This window comes from Trichechus manatus, unplaced genomic scaffold, assembly GCF_000243295.1.
Source record: "Trichechus manatus latirostris isolate Lorelei unplaced genomic scaffold, TriManLat1.0 scaffold00026, whole genome shotgun sequence".
Taxonomy (NCBI): domain Eukaryota; kingdom Metazoa; phylum Chordata; class Mammalia; order Sirenia; family Trichechidae; genus Trichechus; species Trichechus manatus.
In genome coordinates, this window is record NW_004443962.1 from 14997126 (window position 1) to 15007135 (window position 10010).

The 10010-nt window shown below is 39.8% G+C and overlaps 1 long non-coding RNA gene across 1 annotated transcript; it reads left to right on the top strand.

Moving 5' to 3' along the window:
- The first annotated feature begins 2484 nt into the window (after positions 1-2484).
- On the top strand, positions 2485-8899 carry LOC111820090 (uncharacterized). The gene is made up of 3 exons (XR_002823616.1): positions 2485-4029; positions 6462-6648; positions 8049-8899. It is a non-coding gene; the product is annotated as an uncharacterized LOC111820090 (long non-coding RNA).
- The last annotated feature ends 1111 nt before the right edge of the window (positions 8900-10010 follow it).

Here is a 10010-nt window from a genome sequence, read left to right on the forward strand (position 1 = left end):
TCACTCGCTCACTCACAGATACATTTCACTGGTTTCCCTGGTCATCCTTAACAAGGGATACAGGTAAATGGATATTATTATTACTTCACCAAAACAAAACAACATAAATCAAAAAAAAAAACTGAAGTCCGGAAAGGTCATGGAAAAAGCTGGTTATCAACAAATGACAGAATCGCAAACCTTTAGGTAATTACAGAGAAGTTCATATCACAGAAACTGGAAGCTCTCTATGGCATCTAAAGCAATTTCAAGAGAGGATGCCTCCCAAATTAACCAGTTCAAAGAATGTGAACTATGGCTCTATGGTGGCCACCAGGGCCACCTAGGCAGCGCTGCCCTTCCATCCACTCTTGACAGTCTGGGCAATCAGCAGCATTACTGCTGTCATCAAGCACCACCATGGTGGTGGTTTGCTGCCAGTTTAACCAGCTGCCAAGTTAGACTAATCAGTGAGGGTTGGTAAATTGGTAGAATTGATACTATTTAAAATCAGGAAAATTGTGAAATAATAAATAGCTATTTGAAGTGGTTTTAAGTGGTATTAGCCTAATTTGTAAGCAATGTAAGTAGGATCCTTTGGAAATGCCAGGTACCCATGTTAGTGACTCTGGCATTTGTATAAGACAGAACACATAGAAGCCTGATGCTCCTATTTTAGAATTTAAGAACTATAGTCATAGTTCTTTAGCAAACTCTGTGGTACTTTTACAAATGTCTGATTAACAATGTTTCCCATATTATGAAGCCAGATGGGAGAGGCCATTTTTTATTTATCAGCCTCATCTAAAATGCTGCCACCTCTGGGATTTTAGAATAACTTTGATGGCCTCAGTTTCCTTCCTCATCCACTCGTCACCACCCCCCTAACTCCCAGCCACCTTTTAGTTATTGTTCTGAATTGCTCTGCTCCAGTGGGAAACCCAGTTATTAAGCTGGTCTTGGTATTCATCCTGGCTCTATCAGTCATCCAGCTAATTCAAACCATTGATTTCCACACTTGGCTGAGCCTCAGCATTATCTGGGGAAGCTTGTTTAAAATACAGATCCTTGGGCCTCATTCCAATTATAATTTCTAGGAGTATGGTCTAGAAATCTGTGTTTTAGAATGTTCTGTGGTAACTTCTATATAGACTAGTGTTTCGGAAGGACTGAAACTTGAAACTTGTTCATCTGATCAGTGAAAGTGTCCCTATTATTCTTGGGATGACCAGTAGGTCAAAAGAATGCCAAGAGATCATAGCAAAAGTTCTTGTCTCATTCTACAGGGAGAATAATAAACTCAATTTCAGGAGTTTGTGGGGCTATGGGTAGGGTTGTAGATATGGAAAAGAGTAATTTGTTCTGGAATAACTCTGGGAATTCCACCTCTTTTATACAATGGGTTTAATGACCTGATGGAGAATATAAGGTGCGTTCAGGGATTGGCAATTATTCCAGGTTAGTTAGAGCCATATACGTTGTGTAGGGAGCCCTGGTAGTGTAGTGGTTAAGAGCTCAGCTGTTATCCAAAAGGTCAGCAGTTCAAATCCACCAGCCACTCCTTGGAAACCCCATAGGGCAGTTCTACTCTGTTCTATACAGTCACTATGAGTCAGAATCTGCTCCACAGCAATGAGTTTTGTTTTTTCAGAGGGAGTATGCATTTTGAGATAACGTTAGAAAGGTACGTTGCTGCCATATTGAATGGCTGCTGAGTAATATGCTCTTTCAGGTTCAAACACAGAACCATTCATGTATGCACTTATTAAAGATTATTCTTTAGGATATAACAAATGAAGAATTTTTATACCAAGGTGTGTCATGGTCAGAGATATATTTTAGAATGAGACCTAGTTAGCAGTAGCAGGGTTGGATGGATTAGAATTGGAAATATTGAAAGGAGGGATATCAGTGAGTAGCTGGTGTTGTGGTAGAAAGGGCTTGAACTCAAGCAGTGGCAGTCAGAAAGACGAATCGGGAACAGATTTCAGAAACACTTCTTAGGTGGAACTGGAAGGACTTTTCTAACTGGTTATGTAGCGAGACTGGTTAGGGAGAAGGATGAATTAAGGATGACTCAGTTGTGTCTAATTTGAGGGACTGGGGAGATGGTGATGCTCTAAATAGAGACGGAAGACACGTGAGAAAGAATAGATGGCTCTCTCCTCAGCTTGAAATGCCTGCAGGACACCGAGTTAGATCTGTTCAGTAGGCGGTTCAGCAAGGCTATTGGGTCAGGAGTTCAGGAGGAAAGTAGAGGAGAAGGAGGACTCAGACAGATTGGCCAATGGGGAGTAATTGGATTCCTGGGGATGGAGAAGTGTTCTCAGAGTGAGTACACAAGATGAGAAAGAAAATCAAGGACGGAAACTGGAGCACATAAGAAATAAGAAGCATAGACTGAGGGTCCAGAAAAAGAAAAATAAATCTAAGTGTCAGAATACTCATTTCTGGGTGGAGTTGGGGAGTGGTAACTAGTGCAATGCTGGCATTGGGTTTGTATGGGGGGCGGGTATTATGGATGCCAAGAGGAGGATTTCTCTCATATTAGCCTTAAGCTACAGGGAATGCCAAAACTGGGGCAGTGAGCAAAGCCAAAAACTGAGTGGAAAACTTAGATCGAGTAGGTCAAAAAGAAGCATCCAACCAATTGTCAAAACCTCAGTGCCAGCAGCAGGCACTACATGCCGGAGTCAAGTCAGGACTAAAAGCCAGCAGAGGAGGACTGGCAGTGACCCTGAAACACATCAAGTGGTTTAGAGACATCTGCCTAGACATCCTGTCCTACAACTTTCTTTACATGGGCCAATGTAGCATGCTGTGTGAACAAACCATTCAAATGCAAAAGCCAAGGGACAGACATAAAAATTGATACCTGTTTCAGAGAGTTTTTTTACTTTCATTTCTGAAACCCCGGCACTTTGCTTGGAACATAGTAGGCTCTCAGTAAAGATCTGATGAATGAATATGTCAATGAACCAGAGTAGCAGAAAATGTTTTGGAAGCAATCTGAATTCCTATGAATTCTGAAGACCAGTGGGGGCTCAAAATAGTTCTACCCAGGGGGGCTGGGGATTCCAACCTTTCTGGCTACGATGTCAGGGTAATGTGCACTCCACAGAGAAAACATCCAGTCACTTTTGCTACCCTTAATGGAATGAAAAAGCTCTCACCCCAATCCCCCAGTAAGGAGCCTTTTTCTCCCTTATGAGATTGGAGAGCTGATAGATAAAGAATAATGAACTCTATCAGAATCCATAATTATCTCACACGACTTTAGTTTTATAAACTTGTAGTGCTATAATTTTCTGTCTTTTCTTTGAACCATTGTTTTGAAAGACTGCAGCGTGTTCCTTATTTTCCCTGCACCAGGACTGCCATCACCCAGCATATCACATCCACTATATCACATTAATGGCTGCCAGCTCAACAATTTGATACTGAAACCCATATATCAGCCGCTGATATAATCCGTTGCCATACAGTATATTTCATTTGCATTTGTCTTTTCCGTACAGAGCACTCTCTTTCATCACTCTTCCAGAGTCCCCTGTTCCTTCCCCCTGTTTATTCTCACTGGCACACATCTATACTTTCTTCCTGGCTGTGTTATTAATAATCCTACAAAGACCTTTCTCCCCCTTTTACCTTTTCCCCTCTCAGGAACTGACAGATCCTTACAATCTGGCCTTTTAATGCAATAGAGTCGAGCCTGAATGAGGATGTTTCTTTGTTATTTTCACAGACATTAGCATAGCTGCCTGAGCTGGGACTCTGGCACTTTCTCTAGATATGACTTATGACATCAATCCAATTTATGGCCATTTAAAGGAATGCTGAACTGACTGTAAATCAGCAGAAGCACATAAAATACTCATGAGAACTGCTGAAATCCATCTGCATCAGCCTCCATCACCTGTAACGGCAGCCAATCAGCAGCAAAGAGATGGAGTTATCGTGTGGGCAGAGGGAAGAGATGGCAATGGGAGTCTTACATCAAGAGGAAACAACTCACCTGATGACAGTAGACAGAACAGATATGAATTTCAGGTGGGTGTAATAGTCAGTCTACAGGGACAGAGGTGGGAGCAAGAATTTGGGCTGGTGTTAATAGGTGCATATGAAGAGACGTTATAAAGGTAGACATAACAATAAATGCCATATTGTGTAATGGTTTGCAGCTTACAAAGAAATCACTTACGTTTTGTCATTTAAGTCTATTGACAACTTTGATCTTTTTTTTTTTTTTTTTTTGCCTATTGAGAAAGATCTAGGCTATGTCTACCAAAGATCAAATTAAAGTCATATTCTCTCCTAACAGATAGCTAAGGTTAAAAAAAAAAGAAGTGAATTCTTTTGCACTGTGGTAGTCAAATAATTAATTGAGGAAAGGCTTTACCGTCCTTTAAATATATTGCTAGGCACTGAATGGCATTTTGCCACAGGTGATTTATTCTCTCTATGCATATGATTAATGAACCTTTGAGAGATTTGGGCTATTCTATTCGTCTTTCAGTGCAATGTTGGAAAGGGGAAAAAAAAAATCCCTCATTTAAACTTAGTTTTTCCTTCTTCAGAGCATTCAACTCTTTGCTTGTACATTTTTCTAGAAATTTTCTCTTTCATCGTGCCTTCTGTTGTGGTGGTGTACACATGCATGGATGGATAATATTTTGACCAATTATGTTTTATTCCTTTCTCCTTCCCGTTTCCCCACCCCCCTTTTTCCAACCAAACAGGTAACTGATATTCTGTTCATTCACTCAGGTGAGATATGTAACAGAGTGGAAACTGAACTTCTACCAAAAAGACCTCTGTCTTAGTCTTATCTAGTGCTGCTATAACAGAAATATCACAAGTGGATGGCTTCAACAAAGAGAAATTTATTCTCTCGTTGTCTGGGAGGCTAGAAGTCTGAATTCAGGGTACCAACTTCAGAGGAAGGCTTTCTCTGTCTCATCTGGGGGAAGGTGCTTGTCATTAATCTTGCCCTGGTCTAGGAGCTTCTCAGCACTGGGACCCCGGAGTATAAAGGACAGACTCCCTTCTGGTTCTTCATTCTTAGTGGCTTGAGGTCCCTTGGTCTCTCTGCTCACTTCTCTCTTTTACATCTCAAAACAAAATGACTCAAGATACAACCTAATCTTGTAGATGGAATCTTGCCTCATTAACATAACTGCCTCTAATCCTGCCTCTTTAACGTCATACAGGTAGGATTTACAACACATAAGAAAATCACATCAGATCACAAATGATGGAGGATCACACAATACTGGAAATCATGGCCTAACCAGGTTGACACACATTTTGGGGGGACACAATTCAATGCATAACAACCTCCTATATTTTATTTCCCAAAACCAAAGGCCCGTAATGAGAGGAACATTTTTGGGTAGAGCAGAGTGTCTGAGGGAAGCAGGAGACACGGCTTAAGCCCCTGCCACTTTCCTTCTTGGATAAAAGGAGATTTCTCTGTGCCAGGAAGAGAAGAAAATAGGAATTTGGGGTTACGGAGCTGTGGGAATCTGGACCCTGCTCCTTTGCAGTATGCTTGGAGACCATAAGACTCCATGTTCTTGTATTACTTTAATTAAAAATATTTTCAGTTAATTATTTCTAAAATCTGGTTTGTGTATGTGTGTGTATCTGTGTGGATCTTGACCCTTTTTTTAATCTCATGATAAACTAGCATTTGGCTTTTCTTCAAATTCATTGAAAGCATATTCCCTGACATGTACGTTTTCTTATACCAAATCTTACAGGGAGTCATGTATTTCCTAACAATTTTTTTTTACTATTTTCCTCACCTATTTCTCTCACTGCCCATAAATTATATCCCTTGGACAAACTTTTCCCCAACTGTGCATAAGCTGAATCTTTCAGAGGAAAGATGCTATGAAACATCTAATCGATAAATAACCTTGTTCTCTTCATAGAGTAAAAGAATCAACCAATCTATACTCCTCCACATAAATGTGCATGTATTATCATAGTTCAAATCCCATTACAACTATTTTCACTGGTATTTCTTTCTAGTTGAAAGGCAAATTTTGTAATAGGTAAAGAGGGTATCTTATTTACCCAGACTTCTTAGGCAACTCTTCAGACAAGATGTGGGAAATGAACAACAAAAAAGCAAAATAGGCTCTGTAAATGGTAGATACCTAATACCTGGGAGACAAGCTGTATTCTTTCCTTGCTTGAGCTCACCCTGCATTAATTTTCAAAGAGCATCTGAAAGGGAGAGTAATCCCTAGAGGACTCAAGAGGCTTCCTCAAGACTTCAACATATTCAAAAAATGTAGATGAACTATGCCTGCGATTATATAGTCATTACACTTGATTAAATTTAATCGCTATAATTTATGAAGGACATGGAGTTGTTTGGTTCTGAATTGTAAAGACTGGTTGTTTATGTTTTATGAATTTGATGGAAATTTGCCACCTCCACTTCATTCCGGGTGTGTCTGTGTAACTTACAGTTTTCACCATTCCATCCTGCACTTCAGTGAACTGAACCCCCTTCAGCGTGGTAGTCTGGAGATATCAGAAGGGGCCTGGCTGGGGAGGCAGATGTTAGCAGCCAAGTGGAACTGAAGATTTCAGCAAGAAAAGATATTCTAAGGCAATGGCAGGGATCAAGGCTGGAGGGCCTGGGACATGGCACAGGTATGCTAGAAGTTGTACTGCCTTGAAGAGTTATGTACCCAATTACCTCAGCTGCTGTTTCACCTTGGACAAATTAACCTCTCTCTACCTCAATTTCTTTATAAATAAATAGAGATGGCAATAACATCTATTTCAAGATTAAATAAGGTATTTCATGTGAAGTGCTTAGGATAGTTGTGGTACATACTAAATGCTGAATAAGTGAAACCCAGGTGGTGCAGTGGTTAAGAGTTTGGCTGCTGACCAAAATGTCAGCAGTTTGAATTCACCAGGTGCTCCTTGGAAACTCTATGGGGCAGTTCTACTCTGTCCTATAGGGTTGCTATGAGTCGGAATCAACTCAAAGACAACGGGTTTGGTTTGGTTTTTTTATTAGAATTTTGGAGTCCCTGGGTGGTGCAAACTGTTAATGGACTGGGCTGCTTACCGAAAGGTTGGCTTTCTAGACTACCCAAAGGCACCTGGGAAGAAAGGCCTGGCAATCTACTTCTGAAAAATCAGCTATTGGAAACCCTGTGGAGCACAGTTTTTCTACTCAGGCACAGATGGGATTGCTGTCAGTTAGAATCTGTTTTTTTAATTAGAATTTTGATTATTATTTATCATAATGCATTCTTTTTTTTTTTTTTTTTACCTCTTCTTACTGAAGCCAACCAAACTAAATTATATTACCATGATTTATTTGGCCCCTAGCTCCTTCGTGTTATTTCTAAATTGTTATGTAATCACCACTTGCTTCGCTGACAACTTCTACAATCCACATATGTTGCAATTTAACTTGCATATGTTCTCACTCAGTGCCTATACATTGAATAACTCCTTCCTAGCTCCATAAATCCTTAACAGTGAACAGAGTGATCAAAAGTAGAGATCACCATGCTTTGCCCGTCTGGTTTTATATACAAACTTTCCAACCTAACTCTAACATTTCTGTTATTTATCTACTGAAATTTATACCCTCACTAGTAAAAATAAAAATATTTGAGGCAGTAAACATCAGTATCAGAAAGCTAGCAACACTCTCAAATGGAACTAAATTGCCACATTAAGGATTTAGATTGTGTGTGAAATTCTTTTCCTGAAAGTAAGGGTTATTGAATGCTGGAGAGGGTTGCCAGATTGTTTCAGCTAAAATATCAGAGCTTTAGGTTCACGTATCTCAATCTGAGTGATACATAAGCATAAGGCAGAAAGCTCAGGCCTACAGTGAGCAAGGATCCTTACTAATACGTCGCATCAAAACATCCTTTTCATTACCAGAGTGTTTTATTAAGACAAAAACAACAAAAAGGGTTGGTATAAGGGATGCTTAGAAATCACTTCGAATTAAAGAGGCAGGTACTAGAAATCTTAAAATGACACGTATTTTCCTTTACTTCTTGTTCTAAACCCAACTATAGATTCATGAGTTATGAAGACCAATCCTTCCCAAACTTCGATGATGAAAAGAATAACTTTGGTACGTAAGCTTAGAAATACAAGTTCCCAAGCCCTAACTCAGATACTTTAAACCAGAAACTTCAGGAAAGGGGACTGGTGAAACTGAATATTTAACAGGAGCCCATGTGATTTTTGTTGTCAAATGATGTTTGGGAAAGACTGAGTTGGATGGTTGCTTGGTCCCCTGACCTGCCCCTTTTGTCTCCCATGTAGGACCTTATAGAAGTTCTCTTAGATTAGGAAGAATCATCATCCACCAAGGTGAAAGTTCAAGGCCTAAATAGACAATCGGACCATGTAACGTCTTTGAAGCAGATCGAAAATGTTTCCAAGAAAACTTGTAGAATTTAAACCCATAATATATGGTTACCCCCTAGTTCTGACCTTGTGAACTTCGTGAACGTGTTGAGGACATTGGCCTTTTATGCCTCAGCTTTTCCCACCTATAAAATGGGAATCATCACATAATAGGTCCTTCATGAAAGTGCGAGATCAAATAAGACAAAGAGCAAAGTATTATACAAATGCTGGTTGTTATTATTATCATTCCTTTATGGGGCTTCAGCTCTCCAAGGATGACTTTCACATTCATCCTCAATTATTTTCTTCCTTGGTTGTCATTTCAGTGACATGCTGTTGTGCTTTTGTGTGCTACACAGACCCTCTTCTCTCTTTTATTCTTTTCATGGTTTCTTTTTTTTCAATCCCAAGAGGAATGCTTAGAGTTTCTATACTCCATCGCATCCTCTTCTCCAAAGCTGAAAGCTGATGCCAACCTAGCCATTTTTTGTCCCCGGAGTAACAGGAGAAATGCGAACTTGGCTGTTGGCACTGCTGCTTTCTATGACTTTTTTTTTTTTTTTTTTTTTGGTATGACAACGTTTTCCACACTGGTTGGAATGACTAGTTGGAGCTGAGATAAACAAGCTTTCCAAAGCCACAGAACCCAGAATAGAACTTGGATTTCTGACTCATCAGAGGCAGTTTAAATGTTTTCTCCATCTGCTCTACAAGCATAAAGAGGCTGGTGGTTCTTGTGCTTCAGTCATTAGTAGAATTAGGAAGGAATGCCCACCCCATCTTAAAACATCTGCCTCCCCTATAGATGCATTCATCCACTACCTCATCTGCTGGGAGGCACTGATCATCTAAAATTATGGAAATCACAGCACTCCGTAATGTAGCCACAAAGGAGCTGCAGAATTAATATTGTTCAGAAAGTCCGCAGGCCTTGAGTGGATGGAAAGAAGGATGATATGATGTATAATCTAAGGCAAAATGTGGACAGCAGTAGAACAAGGATAGAAGAACTTGGAGAAACCATGCACTTATGTGTATATGGATACATACCTACACACACACACACACATGCACACACACACACAAACACACACACACACACACACCCCTACACACCCTCACAACTTGATTAAAGGGCCCTGTAAGGACTAGGACTATCAAGTCAGAGTTCAGAGAAGTTTCAAATGCAGTATTAGTAGAAAGTTGCTATTTTGACATTTATTTTTAAAAAAATACATATAACCTTGTTTATTTTTAACAATACGTAAAAAATTTCAAAGTGCTTTAGGTACTCAGGAATTACATAGTCCAGTAAGTTAAGAGAAATTGAGAACAATTAAAGTCATGCACCAATGCATCATTTCCACTTGGCCAAAGTCCTAACTCTTCAGTGGCAACATGGCTCAGAAATCAGTCACCAACAACTGTGGCTGGAAAACGTAAAGTAAAAATGAAGGAGCTATTGGTAACCATTTGGCAAACTGGAGAGCTGGAAGGAACTGGATCAAGTGAACAGCTGACAAAATTACCGCTAAAAAGGTCAATATAGGGTACGTAAATAGGCATTTTCATAATTCGATACTGTGACAGAATAGATGGTTGTGGAATGGTATGTATTTCAT